Source organism: Haliaeetus albicilla, chromosome 25 (assembly GCF_947461875.1).
Source record: "Haliaeetus albicilla chromosome 25, bHalAlb1.1, whole genome shotgun sequence".
NCBI lineage: Eukaryota > Metazoa > Chordata > Aves > Accipitriformes > Accipitridae > Haliaeetus > Haliaeetus albicilla.
The window spans coordinates 23469472-23491851 of NC_091507.1; the positions used below are offsets into that span (position 1 = coordinate 23469472).

General features: G+C 39.3%; 1 long non-coding RNA gene across 5 annotated transcripts in view; it reads right to left on the reverse strand.

Moving 5' to 3' along the window:
- Positions 1 to 1198: 1198 nt before the first annotated feature.
- The window catches only part of LOC138681919 (uncharacterized), a 32075-nt gene continuing 10893 nt past the window's right edge, over positions 1199 to 22380 (reverse strand). For 4 of the 5 annotated variants that reach the window (XR_011322140.1, XR_011322143.1, XR_011322141.1 and 1 more), the window contains exons 2-6: positions 21365 to 21432; positions 19466 to 19860; positions 18308 to 18408; positions 16991 to 17220; positions 1199 to 15860 (exon numbers count right to left, since the gene is read on the reverse strand). This is a non-coding gene — a long non-coding RNA (uncharacterized lncRNA). The remainder of the gene's footprint in view (positions 15861 to 16990; positions 17221 to 18307; positions 18409 to 19465; positions 19861 to 21364; positions 21433 to 22380) is intronic. The other variant, XR_011322142.1, reaches the window with a different exon arrangement.

The window sequence follows — 22380 nt, forward strand, 5'->3', positions numbered from 1 at the left end:
ATGAAGTCTGGAACTACACTACAGCCCTTGACTGAGTAGGGCTGGACGATATGAAGATTAAAAAGCACTGATAGCTGCCAGGGGCTCATCTATATGAGCATCCCACAGGACATGCTGCAGATGCTGTGCAACAGCAGGGAATTTAAGTAAACAAAATGCTGTTAAACAAGGCTCCGACGGTTAAGCATAGTTTGGTTACAAAATTAAAATAAGTCTATCCCTCAACAGCAAATCATCTTTTTATTTTTCTAGTAGAAAAATTTTTCTAGAACAAGTGTTTTTAAAGAAGTGCATATTTGCGCATCTAGGTTGGTTTTGCAATGAATTTGTGAGAAAATCAGAAAGCAATAGGAATTGAGACCAATTGAAACTTTACAGGGAAAGTATTACCTGGGCTTGGAGAAGAAAAGTTTTCTTGGGTATGTGTAGGTGTATGCTCTTAATGTATTAGCTGACGACTCTACGTCTATGGTGTTTTCAGCATAGGTGCTGATTAAGAGCTTAGATTTACGATTACTTTACAAACAGTCCTGGTGGTTTAAGGTGTTTACACCTGACATGTGGTTTGATGGTGGACCCATCCTCCAGCACAGGTGTTGTGAGGGATCTTGAGCGGGTTTCCTAGGCACAGGGCTGGTCGGGTTAGCATCCCTGTGGGTGCCTGTGGCAAGGCAGGGGCAAACACACCCCCGAGCTATCCCTGATGTCAGCTGAGCTCTGGGGGCAAAGACCTGCTGCTGAGGATTAGTAACAAAGCTCAGGATGGCTAATTGTAAGCCCCGGCCGGATCCAGAAACGATCACCTCTAGCACCTTACAAACCAAATTAGCTGATAGAGCCTCCGCGCTTCCCCCCTTCTCCTCCTCCCTGGATTACACCGAAGTGACACGTGATGGGATCTGGCTCTCATCAGAGTTTAGGAAATTAGCCTACCTAATGCTAGGCTTGAACTCAAAAACTTCCAAATGTATCTGCGATGATTATATGTAAACCAGAAAGAAATTTCTGTGAAATAACAGTAACACTATTATTAGCTTTGCCATTGGTAAAGTGCATTCATTTCTCAGCGCTTACACTGAGCAACCACAGCCTCTAATAGACCACAAAATTGTCGACAGCTAGCTGAAAAGGAGCTTAAAATGCATACTGATTTGCAGTAATTTATTATTGGTCATTCTAGGAAAAAGCGTGGAATTAGCTGAATACTTCTGTCGCTAATAAAGTTACACCAAAATGGGATTCCATGGGATTCTGCTATCGTTCAAATAATATTAAACATGCTCTTAATAACCTTGCACTGTTAATAACCTTCTACTGTTAATCTCTGTATAATGTGAAACTACGAATTAAGAAGTCTTTTCATGTACAGGGGCAGAACTTCATTTAAAGACCTTGATGGAGCGCGAAGCAGACTGAAATAAATCCATATTGCAAACAGCCAGCTAATGGATGCGGAGATAAAGGAGGACTTGTGAAGACAGAAGCAGTGCAATGTCAAATCTATTTTTTGCACAATATCCTACAGAAAATATTCCCATTAAAAGCAGGAATGTAGCAATACAAAAGTGGTTTGTGCAAACTGAAAAAAAGTAAATGGTAAAAATGATCAATGAGGCTGATAAAATAAAATTTCTTTATATTTGGTCAGATGGAAAATGAAGATTAATGGACTCTGATTAAACCCATATTTAACTTTGGAAATCCACTGGCTTGGCAATACTGAATATCCTATTCAGTTTTTATATCAATTGACATGCCAAGACTTACGCTGATTTTACAAACACTGTTTGTGCTTATCTTGATTTAACTTTGATTAAATTAAAATCAGACCATGGTATTGATGACTTTTATTCTAAATTTTTCCTATAACTTTTTTTCTTCTATTATTATTATCTGCAACAGTCTGTTTTATTTTAATAGAGTAATTGAAATTCACTGAAATAATAAAGCTTATTCGGCTAACATAGCCAGTTGGTGTACCCCTGCCACGCAGCCTGGACAGATCACAGCATTGGCAAAAACATTTTTCTGGCAGCAATCCTTTCAGAAAAAAAGGCTTTCTTTTGTTATTTTTTAAGGGTCGGGGCTGTTTAACACAGAATAAAAGCCTGGTTTTGAAATACAAGCATGAGTTACAGGGTGAGGTGATTTTAAAATTATTTTTAATTATTTAATAATTAATCAAAAATAGAATTTCTTCCTGTATACCCTGCTGCTCTTGTGTCCTCAGCTACAACACTGCTACCACTGTTTCCATAACAAAGTAGGAGAAGAGCATGTACTGTTCCGTGCGTTTATTTCAAGCCTGACACCGTGCAGGCAGGGCAGGAGAAGAGGGCTCTCACCCCCTTCACCCACACCTCGGCGGGTCATTCTGCCCGACGGGGGTCCGCTCTCAGCCCGCAGCCCCCGAGGAGGGCTCCCGCTGAGCAAGAGGACCTGGGACCAACTCCTGCTGCTGAAACCCAGAGGTTTATGCCCACACTGCTCAGGCACAGCGGGCACGGGCAGGACGGGGGTCCGTGCCGTGCCGCAGGTCGTCCTGTGATCTCTGGGATGCCCCGCAGGTCCAGGACACAACCACCCCTCTTCACGTGGGAATTTCTTTTAGGGAAAGAAGGGCCAGCACTGTCGGTGATCAGGGGTCCGATGCTCAAGTCCGGTTTCGGGGCCCCTTTATTTAACTTTTAACTTTCTGTCCCCAGTACTGCACGCACCCGGCACTCTGCCTAGGCATGGCACGGCAGAGCTTGTTCGCGGGGCTGGGACGTGGCTTGGATTTAGGTCTCTATGTCCAAGGATGCCTGACGCACCCAGCAGTGCACAGCCCCCAAAGCCACGGACCTCCCAGCCGGGAGGGGAAATAGGGGAATTGCATTCAGACAGGGAAGGAGTCAACGCTGAACCGTGAAAAAGGCCCGAATCTGCTTGGTTGCAAATGTTGGAAAGTGTGTCGTGAACATGGCAGAGAACTTCAAAGGGAGGCATTTGGGCCCCTGTTTTTTTCTTCATTTTTCTGGGTATCCATCTTCAAACACCTAGAGACTACGCAGCTGAATGCTAAGCACCAATAATCGCAGCACAAGTGAACAGGAACTGTACTTTGACCTTATGAAGGCCTAAAATTGCTAAGCACTCTGAAAAATCCAGCTGGAAAGCACGTTATGTGGAGGAAACAGTACTAGAGGACCGTTTTTACTTTTTTTCAGCGTCTTCACTCACAACATGTAAGAGGAAGACAATAATATCACCAGGGTTTCAGGAAGATAAATTCATTAATATTTGCAGAGAAATAGAGTACTACAATGAGAGCAGCATGGAAAAGCCCAGGAGAAAATGAGTGATTCTCTATTCAGTGCAGCATTCAGATGGTGTGCAGTAAATAATGGATGGGGGACACGTTAAGAGGTGAGTCTAAAAAGAAATACTGAACAACTACGCACTCACTGAGCTCTGTTCATCCTTTCCTGATCCTGCTATCTGCACCTCCCATCAAGTATGTAAAAGGAAAATAAATGCTGTCTTGACTTTGGAGCAGCTGCGTAGCCTTAATCTCACCTAATTTTAGCCTATAAAATAAGATGCCTAGTCTGTGCTTCCCCCGTAGTCAGCGAGAAGAGATAGGGACCGTAGGAAGCAATTCTTCACACTGCCTCTGACACCCGTGGCAGGATGGGGTGATCACCGTCTGGTGGTGTCTGTCTCTTCTCCTGGACACACACGGAGGGAGTGCAGAGAAACAATTTGGCTTAGTCCTCCAGCGTTGAGATGACTTCAGTGTTTAGATTAATCCCGCCCTAAATCTCAATCTGAACGGCACAGTGTGCCATCCCAAAACAAGTAAATCATTTTAACTGCCTTGTTTTCCTTCTAGTCTTCTGTGAATCATGATCTGTTTTGCACTGTAAAGGTGCTGAAATTTGCATCAGACTGTCACTGACAAGATGCTTCAAAGCTGCCATTCGTGGGGCAGCTGGAGAGTGATGGAGTGACACCTGATCAGATGTGGAACAGCTGCTTCTGGTGACTGGTACCGACTGCAGAAGGATCCCTCTGTTTCTCTATGTCACTGGATGTAGAAGGTTCCTTCATAGCACACGCGACTGTTCGAGAAAAGTACGTGATTTAGAAAGAGGTTGTTTTGCATTAGGAAACAAGCATCCTTTCTTATCCTGGGCAAATTATTTTAATCATTCATATCACAAATCTGACCTTTGTATTAAGCCAGGATGAGAAATCAGATATATTGCACAAACCTGTTAGCAAATAATGCAGAACCAGTGAAGAAATTTTATTTTGTGGTTGAACATGTATTTAATTTTAAATCCAAGATAAAAGGGAGAAATAAAAGCTCAAAGTAAACAAAGTTGATTGCATTTGGATGGAGGGGGGGAGATTCTTCCGGGTATAAATTTTTTAAAATTAATTTATTGTCTTTTTATTATTAAAACGGAGCTGTGAGAGCTTATCTCTGTATTATGAGGACCAGTCCCTGATGAGCTTCTGAGGACTGGGCTTCTAGCTTTGAAATGACAAGTAACTAGCCTGGATTTAAATATTTTTTGGTTTTCATTAAACCATTTCTGAGCTCAAATCCACTCACATTATATTTGCCATTTGTTCTTTTCTTTTTCCTGGATTGCTATTACAAGGCATCTTTTGTGAATGAAGATCATGTCCATGTTTTTTGATGGTTAAATTTGAAAACTTACTTTGAAAGGACATTTCAGATTCTGTAGGAAAATACAGAATAAAGAGGTTAATTAACAGAATGCTCAACAATCAATCATCTTCAATTAAAATTTGGCTATAGTTAATGCAGTCACAAGTCTGTGTCAGTCTCTGCGCTCCAGGGACAAGTCAAATACATAATGCAAATCCACCCTACTTCTCTTCATAACATTAATATTCATTCTATAAAATTTTCATGGTAGGTGAAGTTCTGCATTTTATTTTCTAACAGCAACTCAGGATAGCAGTTTTATGCTGGTCCTTTCATTTGTTTTCTTCATTCACTAAGCTCTTAGGTTTCTTGTATCCCTGCTCAGGCAAATACTTTGCCACCTGCTTACACTAAGCAGGTCTGCTGCATCCTAGAATCAGTGCTGAAAACAAACCAGTAAATAAGAGAGCTGACCAAAGGAGACACTATTAAAGGTAACTCCTTGGTGCTCAACGCTCACTATGGCTTTAGAAGCCACCTTCATAAAAGGCAAGGTGGCTTCCAGCTGTCACCTCTGGTATCTCCAAGAGTAGATATGGAACTGCCAAAGATGTAAATTCCCTACTTTTAGCTCTTGCTAAGACATTACTGTTTTTTACACCTCTGCAGTGACCTGCAGGAAGTGATCTTTTGTAGACTGGATAACCAGTACTGCATTTCAGTGGACTGATTTTTAAAAGTTGCCACTTGTGGTCAAAAAGCTTTATTGGAGGCTAGTGTTCGGTGATGTTAGAACTGACTACATGAATACACCTCATTTTGCTTCAGTAAAAAACTAGCTTAAATTAGTTAAAGTGGCTTTGCACTGCAGTGGATGAAGAATACTCCCGTGGTTTGTTCTGCCACGGAAGCGATATCTCATAGAGAAGCGATGCTAAGCAACTAGAAAGTGAAAAAATCTTAAGTCCATGTGTTCTGCAGTGAACACCTCTCCGTGTCCCAGTGGGCCCAATCACATCAGACAGTCTGCTGAGAACACTTTCTAAATGCTGGAATTTGCTTTATATCTTCCTGACGGTCTGTGAGGTGTGTCCTACCCATTCAATGTCCAAAACATGGAATGGAACTCTCTATATTCTCATCTACTCACAGGTTTGCAAAAATGAAGGCAAAGCCTTCTGTACAATCCTTCCCACAGCCATTATCTACCTCTATTTACCTTACTTTGCTAATTTATTAAATTACTAAGTCAATCCCATATGCACAGTGCAAACTTCAGCCTATAAACAGACAACTTCTGGGTTTCACTGTGCTAGAGCCGGTAGGGCCCTGACTTACCACCGCTGTAACACTGTCTGCAGAAGGACTTGCGTGAGTGCTCTTTAACTGCTGCCAGCCAGTCCGGACAGTGCAACCCCCCGAGCTACTTCTGTGATGAACTATGAAATAATGAGCTGAGGAGGGACCACCTCTGGCCAGAACAGCTGCTTGAACAACTATCTGCGGCTGCAGGGCAGTTTAACGTGGAATGGTTGCAAGAAACTGGAGAGGTCTCAAATGTTGGCACCTGATGATACCAGTTAGGATTCAAGGCGTTTTCAGTGCCTGGTAGCATCCAGGAAGGTTAATGGTCAGTCGCTCCACTTATCATCAATAAGCAAGCAAATTGATTGCTACTTGCAAACATGAGGCAAAGCCTGGAGCTATATAATGTTTGGGGTTTTTTGAACTTGCTTTTCTTAAATGTGGTTTTGGTCAGTTCATTTTTTATTTCAGCTTTTGAGAGTATACCAATGAACTAAATGACTAACTATTAGACTTCGGGAGTACATTAGATTAGATTAATTTTAATAACAGTATCGTTACCCATCAGTCCTATGTTACCTAATACTCCCTTTCTGAAAGGTTGTTTTGAAAATCAGATATTTACTGGCAAGGTCTGGACTGAAGAGAAATGTTGTCTTACGCAGCTAACTGTAACTGAAATTCATGATGCAGCAGCTATAAATCAAAACTAAGTAAACAATTTTGTTTAGTGTGTAGACATTTTTCTCCATGCTTCAGGGCCTTAATACTGATTTCTTTTATGCTGACCTTTGCTCTTGTCAATTGACTCTTCTGTCACTATCTGCGAGTTTTCTGTAACCGTTCATGCCACATATACTGTCCTTTCTGCTGTATTTTCTAGCTATTCCAGTGTTTTTCTTTCTCCTCCTGAACTCTCCTTCTCTGAAAGCCTTGAGGAAACATCTGAATAAAACTCCAAGCTAAGAGTAAGTTAACTGCACCTTTTTCTTTTTGTCTCCTGAAAAGACTTAGAATTTCTATCATGTGTTCATTTAACTTGTTTCCTCTGCATTTTTTCCCCCTGCTTTTTGGTTTCCTGTTTCAAACTAGTCCATGTTAAGCTACATTACTTTTTACTTAATGAGCTAAAATGCTGGGACAGTTATGTTGAAGACTTTAAGAAATCTGCACTGAATTTTGTGCATAGGTGAATTATGTTTTTTGAGTGAAAACCAGGAGAAAGACAGCAGCCTTAATTTGATAGGGATCTCTCCTGAAACAGTCAGAAAATGTTCCAGTTCTCATCATCCTCCCAAACAGAACTGTGTGAAGTACCTTTTTATTTTCCTGTGTTGAGCCAAAGTATGTTCTGAGTTGCCAAACAGGAGAATCAGCGTACAACTAATATTATTCCAAAGTAGATTGCTGAGTGACATTTTGAATTATGTATTCCTACTATTGTGCCTAACCCCCTTCCAGTCTCTAATTGTGGGTCCCTTTTTGTGCATGTTAAGTAGTTTTTTCGTCTTGACTGAATTCTAATTTTATCTGAACCTTTGCAAGTATGTATGCTAATTATATAAAAAAATCATCTTGCATTCATTTTGAAACTAGAACATGTTTTCAACAAAATGTTTCCATTTCATAAATCTGAAACTGCAACTACTTCTAGCTTTGTCACTTAGATTTTTTTTATGTTCTATTTTTTAATATATTTGAGATATACATTAAATTTATCACTTGTTCTCTGTAGTTTATAGTAGCATTCTTGTTACTAAGACAGAAATAACCTAAAAAATATATGTATATATTTCTAATACAATTTACAGAATAAAATACAAGACAAAATGAATATAAGTTTTTTATTCTAGGGTAATTTTAAGGAATCTTTTTGCAAAAATAGTCATAGTGTTCCTTTTATTAATTTATTGGAGCTATGAGATGTAATTCCATTTTAATTTTATATATTTAAAATGATCCCACTCTACTCCTGATTACACACATAATAACAGGTATTATTTTAAAATGAAAGGAGACGCAGAGAAGATGGCTTTCTAATTATTTCTTACTTACTACTGAAAAGGAAGGACAATGAAATACAACTGATCTCGTGAAGATTTAAGTGCCTAGTTATTAAATGACTGAAAGTGTAAAGGAAATAACTAATTTAAAAGTCAATTTGAAATGTAATTCCCCATTATGCCATCAGCGATCCAGGCATACTGTGATTTACCAATGAAAAATTCAGCTTCATATTAGGAAAGAGAAGACCTATGTCTTTAGTTGCTACACCTCATTTGCATTGGTTTTCAGCAGAGATAACTTGATGCAAGCTAGATGGAGTGCATTGTTTTGAACAATTCATAAGCTGTTTAACTTTATTACAGAAGTATAACAATAAAAAAAAGCTGTTGATGAATGCATTATCTTTCAATCTCAGTTAAGACATTTAGGTCTTGCCATTGCCACAGTTCTTTCGTAACTAAACTTCACCTAAAAGTCTCTTGTAACTAGAATTCATTGTGTTCATCATAGAAAACATACATACTGCAGCGTCTTCCCAGTGAAATGGGACAATGTGCTGCAATTCACCTTTTCATGAAATCAATTACCAGGACCATTGGGAAAATAAGGCTCTGGAACAATATTCTTACAGGGAATTCTAATATTCTAGTAAGTTGGATTAATAACCTAAACTGTTTTGAAGAAGAATGCCAATGTAAAATGGATGATAGTGTTATCTGAGAATTGTGATGAGGTTTTTGTGATGGCAAAGGATCCTGGCAAAAAGACACAGGCAGGTTCTCCATTCCCATGTCTATACTGCCAGTTTTTACAATGAGGAAAATTAACTCAAACACATGTACTCAAGTAGACTACATGTTATAAAAGTTTCTAAGCCACAGAACAAACAGTATTAAGCGCAACAATGACTAATAGATGAGAATCTGAACAATGTTCAGACAGTAAAATAGTAATTAAAACCTATTTAAACATTTTCCTTGTGAAGTAATGGTACCTATGAGCAATATATTATTGATTTAATATATTTTTGGCCAGCCTTATTCAGGGCCAAAAGGACAAGCCTAACTCCTAACTTGGCTACTTCTGTCATGAAATTCTGATCTATCAATGCTAAAGAAGTACTCTCCTGGCACCAGATGTGCTAGACAGAAGAATTACCAGTATAATTAGGAACTCAGTATTGATCTGAGAGTAGTTTAACAATTGTTAATTGTATAAGCTAATTGCTGACAATTTGCATAAAGCCAGCACACATGCATAAAAGTCAGCCTGAACCCCATTTTGTTTTTCCTGAGTAGTTCAACAGTTATGATCATGGGCCCACAACTGATTTAAATCACATCTCCTTCACCAAGTGATATAATAAAGAGAAGGTATTGTATTTACTATTGTGGAACAACATAACAAATATTCCAAGACTTAAAATATTTAGAATTTTACAAGTTCTCTAATTGTTATATTAGAACACATAGGGCTTATAAAAAGCAACTTGAATACACAGAGCCTTCTCTTAAAAAGTGTTAAAAAGAACTTTTAACCACAGGCAGACCAGACTTCTTTGAATACAAAGTCACTAGTCAGTCATTCTTTTGGGGTGGTGATCTAAGACACACATGTTCATAAAAGTGATGATTTGATTTTATCCTGACAATGCATTCATGTTTCCTCCTCTGATCCAGCTGAAACACAACCTTTTACTTTTGGTAAGATCAGTATTTAGTGCAATCAGCAAACTGATCCAAGTCACCTTGCGTGCCATCACGGCAGGGGCAGCAGGCACATGTTGCCAAGGGCGAGGGGGAAGAGCTTGCTCCATCAGTGGCCATGACACTTCAAACTGGCTTAAACTGGGTACAATACTGTGCCTTTGATGTGGTAAAAGCAACCTTCTCTAATCACGTGAGGACTTTCAAACTTGAGTTTTGATGCAGCAGTGAGCCCCTCTCCTGAAGGTAACAGACTTCTGCCAGAAGAGTCTTTTATTCATCTTCATAGACTGCCAATCGATTGGACTGAATTGAAATACATTAATTGATTCAAACCTACCTGATAGTTTTAAGAAGGTTTGGGGTTTTTTTTGTCTGCCTGTGTTTTAAGGAATGCTGCCACTGATTTCTCTGAAGCAATGCCTGCTGAGGACCCATAGCTAAAAATTTCTCCCTCTCCTAAATGTGAAGAGAGGAAATATGTGATGTTCCTATCCAGGGAACCTATCCAGGGAACCTGGAGCACTCAATCTTCATAACGAAGAAGAGAGAAACCACCTGAAACATGTGAAATATGTCAGCTTGGAGGTAGCCACTATTTAGCCAACAGAGTAACCACAGATGGTCTACAAAACCTTTTTTTTCATAGCAGCGGTCATTTCCCTAGTGTTTCCCAGTCAAAACATATTGTGTCATGGACCCAAGGCTTGTTGTACTTCATGTATCAACTGACTCCTTGGGAAGAAGATATTCACATATCTTCTGCTATATCTTAGATGCACAGATTCTCATTGCTATGGTTACACTGACAGCAGAGTACCAGACCCACGTTCTGGCTTGGGTACAGCTGCGCCAACTGCAATAGCAGTAGCTGTGTTTACACACGGTCACTTGGAAAAAGTATATGGTATCGACTGAAGATGCAAAATAGCAGCAAATAAAAGAATGCTTTAGAAAGAGCACAGTTAGGGCAACATAGAATAGTGTATCACTCCTGCTGGCTGCTCTGCTCTTCTGGAAGAAACTGTTGCCCATTTGTAAGCCTGAAGAGAACAGGCACTGTGTCTGCTCTTCAGCTGCCACAGCCTCAAGATTGGCATACTACACTAAATGGCCATCAAAGCCAGTTAAACCCATGCACTGGACTGTGGGCCGGTGTGGCTGGGAAGCAGACACGCATTTTTTGCTGTAGGCGTGGTAACCTCCACAGAGAGGTGCAGCATAAGGCTGGGGCCACTACCCGCTTAAATTGTTCCAGCATGAATCACCGCAGGTTGCCTGGTGGCACCCTACTTTAAGGCACCTTTGTGCAGTTCGCTTGCTGTTGTTCATGAGGAAAATAGCCTTTTGCTTAACTGTCTTCTGAGGATTAAGTTAGCATTAAAGAGCCTGAAGCCTGGTCTCCAGCATTTCATGTGGCAAACAAATGGTATGTGTCGTGACCTGGACAATCAAATCGCCTCCACACAGTGATCCCATGTATTTTCTTAGCTCCTCTGACTTTCTCTTTCAGGGCCTTACCAGCACAATAGCTCTAATGAATCATCTTCCTGAGAAGGTTGGTATGTACTTATAAGAAGACCAGCATGTAAAAGGTCTGTTTCTTAGTAAGCTGCTGAAAAACAAGGCACAAACCAAAATTAAAATTGACATTTTCTACAGGTTCTCATCTAGTTCATCTTCCCTGGCAATTTAATCCATCCTGTTCATTTATTACCTTTCCCGTTAAGAAGTGTTACCTGAGTTGCCAATTTACTCTTAATTCTAGACTGTACAAATCCATTCTGACTTGCCTAAGGTTACACTTAGAACCGAACTGTATACCTATTAAATTTGGCCAAAAAATCTCTCATAGTTTCAGTGGGTGTCAGCCCTTAGGCCAAGATAATTCACTGGTTTATCTGCACCAGTATAAGTATGTCCTACATACAAGCTCCACTCTCTAGCAAAAGCAGAGGCTGGAGCTTGCACACTAACTGTGCAAGGTGATTAAGGACCTCTACGCAGTCACGTGATGTCCATTTGATCCTGTCCTTGCCATGGAAAATTTAGAGGGATGACAAGTGAACTGTAGCATTAAAGTGGCTGTCACCTGTAGCTCTTTGGTCTTCCACCCCCCTCTTTTTCCCTGACCAAGGTTACAACCACCTCAGGAGAATGGTGGTACAGAATACATGAATGACCCTCAGACAGTTTACAGCAGAGTCAATGAGCTCAGCATAAATTTTTTATACAGGCGAACTGAAACTGTTAGGTTCTGGACTGACATGGTAACATGTGGACTTGCATTCGATCCACCTAGCTTCTGACTGGGAGGTGGTTTTCTAGCTGAGCAGTTGTTGCACAGGTCATGACACTGCTTATAATGGACTTTGTTTTGCAAACAGCAGCACACTCTGATAATGTTTTAATCTCCTAGATCCTCAGTATCCTCTCAGGGGAGGCACCCACTCTGTTTTCCCCCATTACCTCCTTTAATCTTTCTTAGGTAAAATTGGCTTGGTTAACACAACCTGCCAATACATGGCTATGGAGGGTCATAATTTCAGACAGCAGACAGACCTGGAAGAGGATGCACGTCCACAAGCTACGGTCTTAAACTGGGGAGCAAGAGTGACCAACATTGGGCAAGATAGAGCATTTCCCAGATGCAGTTCTCCATTCCCACCTTTACTGCAGGGTGACTAAGTTAAGAATGAAGTTGCTGATGGCCATGAATTAAAGAACCACATATCAGTGCTGGTTTATTTTGACAGGCCTAAAAACTTTAGGGTTATGGCTGCTTCCCAAAAAGCCTAGCCCATCTTGCAGTGGAGCAAGTAAACTCAAAAGAGGGGAGAAAGCTAGACCAAAATAGATGACTGTGAGCAGGAAACATTACAGCCATGCCAGCATAAGCCATTCCTGCTCCTGAGTCAGAGTCCTGTGTGAGCATGAGTCAAATCCCTTAATTGTGGCAGCACAACCATGGAAGATTTCTAGCTATAGCACCTTACTGGGACTCCTAAGCAAAGCCTAGAGTACGAAAAAACCCTGTGTTTAAGAATTAAACAGCTGGCAGAACTGAACCTTTTCAAACAGGAGTAAAACCAGGTTAACATCTAGAAAAACTGTTACTTTACAGGTATGCTTTAGGGAGGAAAACTCTCTGAAGACATTTGTTTAAAACCAGTCACCTTCCTGTATATAACCTTTTTTACCTTCCCATACTTTCTGCTGCTGGAAAATTCCCAAAGTTCTTTTAAAAAAAAGCGTCAAAACTTGCCTGGATACTGGCTTGTCACTCAGTGATATCAGTCATTTCAGACATACGGACACAAAGAGAATTGCATATGTAAAATGTACTCAAGCTAGTATGATGAGCAGAAAACCACAAAAGAATGGTGTGGAAAAAAAGGGATGGGGGAAATGTAGTGATTTTAGTAGGCATGCACTGACTGTGTATTTTCTGTAAAATACGAAGGAATAACCAGCCATTTTTTTTTTGGTGACTGTGGGTCATCCAAACTTGAATGAGTTTTTCATATTCTTGTGATTTTGTTTTCCATATGCAAAACTGACAGTTCTTAAAATATATGTAAATAAGTGTTATTTACAAAGACAGTCCAGTCATCGATGTAATGAATCCAAATAGATTTAGCCTTAGCTCAGTTCAGTGTTATTTTTCAAGCTCCTCTCTTCACATGCAAGAGTCGTGCATTTAGAACAGGCTGCCTGAGGTCATAGACAGGATTTAACGAGTGCAAGCCTGCTTAAGGAGGCCGATTTGAACTGAGTGGATACAGAGCCTTATTTATGACACAAACATAATCTGAATGAAATTGGTTTATGTCTTGTTCATGTTTAAGAGTACTGTGCTACCCTTATGCAATATCTGCATTGAAAAATAAGAGATTTGCATAGGAGTGAATCATTAAAATTATTCTCAAGGCATTACAGGATTTTACAGGGGATCTTTCATAAGGGAATCAGGATGGATACTGTGGCATTGACTTCAAAATAAAATTTGGATGCTCTGTGTGAAATTTCAATTTCTTTTAGTAAAAACACTGTCTCACCATCATTTTGAATTTAAAATATAAAACCCCTTACCTTTTAAATAATACCTTTTGCTCCAGAACATTTGCAATCTATCTATCTGCATCATGGTGTTGGCGCAGGCACTGAACATGGAGAAACGATTTAGGCAGAATGAGAAAGCAGCGTTTGGAGCACATAAGGTCATCCCTTGAATAGGAGGATTTTCTGCTAGCAGCTGCCACTGCTGAATCTGACCAGTGACTGGAAGGCGTCATGCCAGAAGCTAGGACTTAAAAAGATCTTCAGGCTGGGGAGCACAAAATTGAAATGGAGAGGAGCTGATCAGCTTTTTTTCTAGTTTTAGAGATAGGTCAGGGAGGTGAGCGAGGCAATGATTGATGGGGTTGGCACTTCTGGGTTTGTCTACGGGGGAAAGCTGCACTGAGGTAAATTTAATTAGCTTTGAAGCCAGTATAGTTACTGTAGTGCCTGTCCATGTTCTGTACCTTCTTGGTATCAGAGGACATTTTTCATTTTCAACCTGTCAGTGATATATTCAAGATAAATGGGAAAAATCATTCTTACTCTGTCATAGAAGCGTACATGTGAAAGTTTGCGCTGGTACAAAGTTAGGACCAAACGCATGCCAGGAAAGATTTGTCAGAATAGCCTTCTCAGCAAGCCCTCTTAAGACAGAGAGAGCCTGTATGAGCAAGAAAAGTGCTTTAGCTATGTAACATACACCAGTGCAGAAGTGCAAAATAAGCTGTACCACTTCTGTGCCACAGTAAGTGGGTTTCCCCTCGGGCTTTTACCAGTATAAAAAGGATGCAAGACAAAGCACTTCACTGGCCGTGTGCACAGCTGCCAAGGGTACTTGTTATGCCAACCTCTATGCCTGTTTAAATTCATTATCTACCTTATTTTATACTATGCCATTCTCAAGACTAGTCCTGCATAAAGCCACCACCAGCCACACTAGTAGAATGTTGCATCTATACCATGGTTACTAATCATGTTCCAATCCAACTGTGAACACACAGAAGAACATAGGTAACACATGGTTTTGCAAAGATACCCTAATGGAGATGACTCTATTGATTTGGACTTTTCTTTACTGTTAAAAAGATTAACTAATTTATTTTTTTAACCTCAGAGAAACCAACATGCATCAGCTCCCCCGTGCTAAAAACACAGTCAAGATAAAGTGCTTTAATTTTGTAGTGAGGTGAATTTTCCAAGGTCAGTCCCAGGCAAGAGGACAGGCCTGACCTTGCTGAACTAACCTTGTGGTAAAATTGAAGTATCCAGCACTTGGCTGCATTTCCCGTTTGGCATATCTGACATATATTAGTGATATCTATGCAAAAATATTGTATCTTTTTTTTAGTAGCAAAGACCTAGTCTTTATAATCTGCTTTTGTATTACCTCAGAAGCAATTCTGTAGTCCACCCTCCACACAGCACAAAGCTTATCAGAGAGACCTAAATTCTACATATGACTGAAATTTGCTGTAGACATCTGTATCTACAAGAAGTCCTCTGAAACAGGGAGCAGTATTTCCAGAGTGTTTCATTATCCTCGGTGATGCAATTTGCATTTGGAATAATCATGTCTACACAGTGCTCTGGAATCGCTATGTCTACACAGCTGTTACGACACTGCTGCTTTGCATTCTTGGAAGATTCCATGGTTTATTGCTTTGCCCCTCTGGTTTTTTCCATGCTGCTCATTGTGAAAGATCCCACCAGAAGGTAGTGGAGTATTTCCCATGGTTTCTCTCATTTCACCACAACGTTCGAAGTGAGCTCCGTTTTCAAAGGACTGTTGGGCATCACGCAAGCAGCACTGAAGATCACTGGGAGGTTCCTGGTGCTACTTATCTATCTTTAGGGACGGGGACTTGTGCACAGCTGAAGCTGAGCAGAGACAACTGACTAAACTAATGCACGAAATGGTGAGGCTCAGTAGTGACGCAAAACGGGGACAGCCAGCAATTTCAACAGGGTTTAGGAATATTAACTTTCAAGAGTCTTAAATGGAGAAATTGCCCCGCAACTGTAAGAATGGAACTTGTCATAAGAATTTCTCTTGGCACAGTGAAATATACTCATCCATTTTCATCTGAAGGCTCACTGTTCTCATTTGGTAACCACTTCTGCAGCGAGAAATCCACAGGAAAAATGGTCAGGATTATTGTGAAGGAGTTATGTGCAACAACTAAAAAACTGTCTGGCTTAAATGAGCTGGCAACACACAGGCATTTATTGATAAGTTTAAGTATTTGAAGGTAGCTAATTGTGTTTAGGTCATTAATGTGACCGATAAAACTGTTCTCACTTCACATCATACCTAACAGAAGGCAGCATTTTTCTATAATATAGCAAAGACAGATGATCACCGTGGGAGACTTACTAATATTAGAATGATGTGATGGGTAGGTCCAAGAAACCTACATTTTTAGAAACGCTGGGCTATTTAATGCTGTCTTATTTCTTTAAGGGCAAATATAGAAAACAATAGATGATGCTTGTCTGTCCTAAAGACTTACCATACCCATACACCCATGTTTCCCCTGTTTATGAAGCCTTTCACTGGATGCTTAACTAAAGAAAGTCTCATTTATACCCACCAAGTGGGGTGATTTTAGACTGCATTAACAATACTCAAAAACTGGATGCTTGACTGGCAATATCTGCCTCATGTGAGAATTATTTCCTCTGTGTTATGCAGATTCCTTCACAGCAAAGTAAACAGAGAAACACTGAGACATTTTGAGTAGTAGAAAGAGTAGTGATGGTGCACACCTCCGTCTGATCAGGAAGACAACAGTCAGGGATGCCCTGCAGTTCAAATGTGAAATAAGTGCAGATTTGTGAACAAAATGGATGCCTTTTTAGGGCAGGAGTAGGGAAATTCAGACAGATGAAGGGTTTTAATATATCATACACAGGGATTTTATTGAATTCTGCAAAGCTTTTTGTATAATCAAGCAATGTTACAAAAATTATTTCAGCAGATATAAGTTAGTTAAGGCAAGAGAGCAGGGGAAAATATTCTGTGGAACTGTAGAAATAAACTATCCCTTTGGGCAGATGAATGAGTTTATGGGTTCTCACACTATGCACATATTATTTGTTGCTTTGCAATGTGGAACATGGAAGGACAAACTTGTATCTGCAAACCCCTGTTAAAAGGTGCTACCTCAGTAGATACATTGTTAGAGAAAGGCTGACAGACAGAGACTGAGCTGGGTTTTGTCTTTGAAAAAAGCATATTTCAACTTACCTGCTCTCTGTCTCCTGCAAAAGCTGTTTCTGAAGGGTCATGACCATTTTCCTCTACTCTCTCTCCTCTTAATCATGCTAAATTTAACTTTCTTTACATTTCTCCATCATGTTATCACTCTGTTGTGTTGTGTACACAAAATCAGCAAACATGCCATCTCTTGATTTCCTTTTCTTCTTGCGTAGACTGGACAGGTGTTCATCCAGTGTAGGCACCTGCAGCCATGGTTGCTGCAATGTGGCATGGGTGGGAAAGATAAAAAGGATCAGGTAGTCATTGCCCAAGAAATAGCCTCTGTGCCAAGAATAATAAAATATTGCTCTTTCCTTAATTGCACAATATCCATTCCAAAATAGAGAGTATCTTTGCCTGAAGATTTCTTTTCTAATACCCGTAGGTCAGTATAAAGTCATCTGTTAAATAAACAGAATTCTGCAGTCACCAAAGATAAAAAATGCTGAGAATCTCTGTAGTTATTAAAATACTTGTGTAGTCACAACTTGAGTTGGGTGATTTATTTTATAACAACTCAGTCCAAAGCTGAAGGCATAATGAAAATAAGCCAGAAAAATTATCACTTTTTTCTATCCTGTACTTGCTGTTACAATAAACTTGCCTTCTACTCATTAGACCACACAGGGCTGCCCCATTGGATACGTGTGACTGAGGTAAATGGTAGAATGGGAGAGAAAGGTAACAATGATGACGGGCTGTTCAGCAAACTTCATCTGAGAGTTGTTCTACATTCACAAGAAGTGGGACTGGGGTCTTGTACATTGAGGCACTTTAGCGTTCAATTCCAAAGTTAAGTGCTTTGCTTCTACTGTGGGTTCTTCAGAAAAGAAAATTCAGGGCCAACTTCCATTAACCAATAGTGAAGTTAGACACTAGCTATTGAAGGAAGATGACATTAGTATGGAGGCCATATGTGTTATAGAGTCAGAGATGGATGGGCATCTTGCTATCCATCAGGAGACAAATTCAAGAACTGCTGTGAATTTGTGGTGAAGTCTACCCACAGTCAACTCAGGAATATGTCATTTGGGTCAAGGAACGAAAAGTGATCAAATACCATGATGCACATAATACCCCTTGAATGCTCCTAACTATGAAAACAGCAGCACTCCAGCTAATCCTGGAGGCCACATAGGTGTGCAAAAGTCTTCTTGAAGACTATGTGTAAAATGGTGATGCATATGTATTTTGTAACCTTTGACAAAGCATCTATTATGGTAGGAAAGCTGTATATTAGATATAAAGGAATGTGTCTTTGTAAGATGTGGCCATGCATTAATTCTTAAATGTATTAGTTCTTACCATCCTCACCGGAAGAGGCAGTATGATCATAACCAGATTAGCACATGAAGGCTCCAGTGTAAGTACAGCCAATACCAAGAGAATCAGGATTCAGTAGCTACCTGTATAAAGAAAAGAATTCTGTACTTTATAAGTGCATCAACAAATTCAATAACTCTTGAGATCTACACCCCTCCGATAGGTGGGCAGCCCTTGGCATAACGCTTTATGCTTCAAAAGATATCAGAGGTATTCAAGCATTTGGCATAGCTGCATCATTTGTAACAAATGAAACATCTTAAGACTTGTTGCTTGCTTCAAGTTCTTGGTTGTTAGAGATACATTCACAACCAGAACCTCGGATGCTGTGCATAGTTAAGCCTTTGGGGCATTCATTTTTAAAGGCCTGCATGCCATGACTTCCTGGTAACAGGTAGTGAGAAAGTTTTGGCTCGTCCACAGGTTTTGTGGCATAGCCTGCATAAAAGGGGGGAAATGGCCAATATTGCAAATGCCTTAAATAAATTATTTTCTTTGAAATGTTTTCAATCCCTAGAGCAGACAAGCAAGTATCATCAATAGGAAAAGTATTTTCTAACACCGGAATTTCACTTAAACATTGTCTGTAATGTATTGTTACTTCTAGAGGTCTCCTACTTGATGATCGAGGAAGAGTACTCTTTGTTCAAATTACAGGCTTAATAGCTGCACTGATGGTTATCAAAAGTATTTCGGTGAGCCCAAGAGTGAACTGAAAAACTGGTGTTGCAAAAACCAGCTTCTTTTGAGGATTTCCTGTCTCTTTGTCACTAGAGCAGAATTCTCAAATGTGAAAGAAATTCTTCACCCACTAGCCAAAGTCTTTTTGAAGCAATCTGTATACCCAGCTAGCTATTTGCACCAAGTCAGCATGTTGAAATCTTTTGCCAAATTGATTGGTAGGTTAAGACGAGTTATTTGACATCAACTTCAACATACCCCTTCAGATAGCTCTCTTACGGATCATCCATGCCATTATGGTTTTACTGGAGATGGAAACAAATTAATTTTCAGCTTTAAGTTTTGAACACATTTTAGACCCTTAAAAACTTAAAGATTAACATTTTCAAGTGTAGTAAAAATAAAAATTAATATTTAGGTAAAGCAAATAAAAAGGGATTAAATGAATTTAATTGTTACCTGAATTAAAGAATGCTGTCTTGATTTATTTAGTCTGATTCATTTGACATACAGTAGCCTTAAATATCTACTTATAATCATTACTTCAATGTAAAGCTGTTTAGTTAACAACTTTAAGTTCTTTCATCAAATGTAACTAAAAATAATAATAAAAAAACCCTCACAGAATCATAGTCTAGCTTGCAATTTTGGTAAAGAAAATGAAGGGTTTTAAATAATTTTTGTATCTTAAAGATTCAGAGGCTCAGCTGTTTCTTTTCCTCATGATTATGTAACAAACTTTTTTTTTTTTTTTTCAGTTAGGAAAGAAAAAATGCAGTATGGATGGCCAGATGTAGAAGTCTGCAGTGCAAAGAACTGGATCAGGACTAATCACCCCGGGCTCCTTTTATTGTCTGTGGAAAAAAAAAAAAAAAAAGGAAAAAAAAGAGAGAAAAAGCACTTTAAGGCATGATTCATACCATCCTAATGTAGGCATCTAAAATAGGTCAGACTCATTGAGCTCTAAAATGTCTGTTTTTCTCTATAGACAGAGGCATGGTCACCCTAGGGAATCACTAGCTTAGATGTGGATATCTATGTTATCAAGTAAGGTGAGATGATTTCCGCCCCATGTAACTTTTGTGACCAAGAACAAATATCTATAAAGAAAGAAACACTGCCTCTATAAAAAGGCTTCTAATACAATGATATGTGCTAAAGCTCTTGTTCCACGTTCCCTACAATGCCCTAGATCCTCTAAAACTTAAAGACTGAAATTTCTATCACAAAAGAAAACATGTTATAATACTGCATTATCCTTCATTCTGACTCATGAAAGTGATTGCTCACTAAACTTAAAACTAACACTGGCCAAGAAGTACATAGCAGTGATCTAATTAAAGATGTGCATGCAGAATTCAGTGCTGATTAGTATGTGTATTATAATTAGTGCATACAGCAGTACATCAGTATATTAGTGTACATATACATATATGTGTATACACACATACCAACAGAATGCTTAAAAGACAATTACAAATAATTGTAGTTAAGAAAAACTGAAAGCCAACAGACAGTTCACATAAATTAATAAATTTCATACATTAATAAATCCAATACATTGGTATGCAAACTAAATATATCTATGAAAATGTAGGGATAAAGACAGTAACAACATGTCTTTGTTTTATTCTGGATTTCTGTAGGACTATTCAGGACAAAAGAAATCCTAGTGATGACATAGTCCCATTGCTAGCTGTGGAAAAGAAAAAGCATTCATTGAGTATTTCTGGTTTGCATTTAGAAAGGAAAATAGAGTCTGCATTGCCAAAGTATCATCTATTCTGACATTCTGCTAAGTGGATGGTATAGAGCATCTATTAATTTTTTTAATTGGCAGGACTAGATAACTGGATTTAAAGCTTTTAAAAGGAATCTTGTACTGCTGCTCACTGGCAAAAAGCTTTAGCATACTGGAGAAGTCTAAGAGGCCTGGAAAAATCTAACGCCATATTGATATTTCAACACCATAAACAGGATGACCAGGGTAACTGTAGTTGAGTTAACTTGACATTGGTTCCGTGTGAAAGAATGGAACAGCTGATACAGGACCGTGTCCATAAGGAAATAAAAAATGGTAATATAATTACTGCCAGTCAACATGACTTTATGCAAAACAGGTTAAGTCAAGCAAACTGCATAGAACTTTTAAGAGATAAGAATTTTGATTATTTGATTTATTTAATAAAGGTAACTATGTTGACAAAACAATGTCTTTCAGACTTCTGTTAAGCAATGATAACACATGGCACCCTGATTAAAATATTAGTACCAGAACAAAACCAAGAAAACATATATTAAATGAGAGTAAACTGTATAACTCAGAAATTCAATGTGTAATTGTTAACTAAAACTTACCAAGTATTGCCAGTGTGGTGCTACAGAGATCCTTTCATGCCTGAGACACTGTTATTCAGTGCTTTTACCTATGGCATGAGAAAAAAACCCATAAACTGAATTCTAGTAATACCTCTCAATTATGCAAATGACTAAACAAGGAGAGAAATTATGAGGACAGATCACAAGCAGGAAGTGATTTAGACAACTTTCTAGCTAAGTAGAAACAATGTGGGTATTAATATTGCCAATTAAAAGCTTGCTATTTTGGGAGGAGGACATATAGGTTACACTTGCAGGACTGAGAAGTGCAATGGCTCTAAAAAAAATGGGAAGGCAATGGTTCATGGTCAATTTTTTAGTGTAAAATAGTGTGAAGTTGGCTAATGTGATCCACAGTTTTACCCTGGAAGGGGTCAGAGATGGTCTTCTAATGGGTATGGTGGCAAGACCAAATTAAGCTCTCCATAGAGAAAGGCAGAAACTACAAACACATATTACTCTGTTTTGGACTATACGAACAGAGCAAGTTCTCTGGGATATATTGCAAACACAGTGGATGGAGAAATGGTTAGCAGGGGTTATGTACATCTGCATAAATAAGGCACAGAAGAACAGCAGGGAGTTATTCCTTGCTGTGTTTGGAGAAACAAGACTTTGGCTACATTATTTGTAAATAAGATTGCACAACTTTGCTAGCCCTTGTGGTGTTTTTGTTTTTGTTTGGGGTTTTTTGATTTTCGTAAGCACAAAGCAAATCTTAGAGTGAATCAAGAAGCTCAAGACAATGCTGAAATTTTTGAGATGTTTAATGGGAAACCCATCTGGACAGCGTCCTGCTTATTTTCCTGTCTCCTGGTCCCCAGGGATTTGCTGAGTAAGAAGTGGAATGCTCCCCTGGTCCCCTCTGGGGCAGTCATCATTGGCATGGGAGGACAGAGCCCTCTGTCCACCCCCCCCAACTCCCCCTTCTTCTTCCGGTCTCCCTTCTCCAGGAGCATCAGAGAAAGACAATAATTTTCCACTCCTTTTTCCCT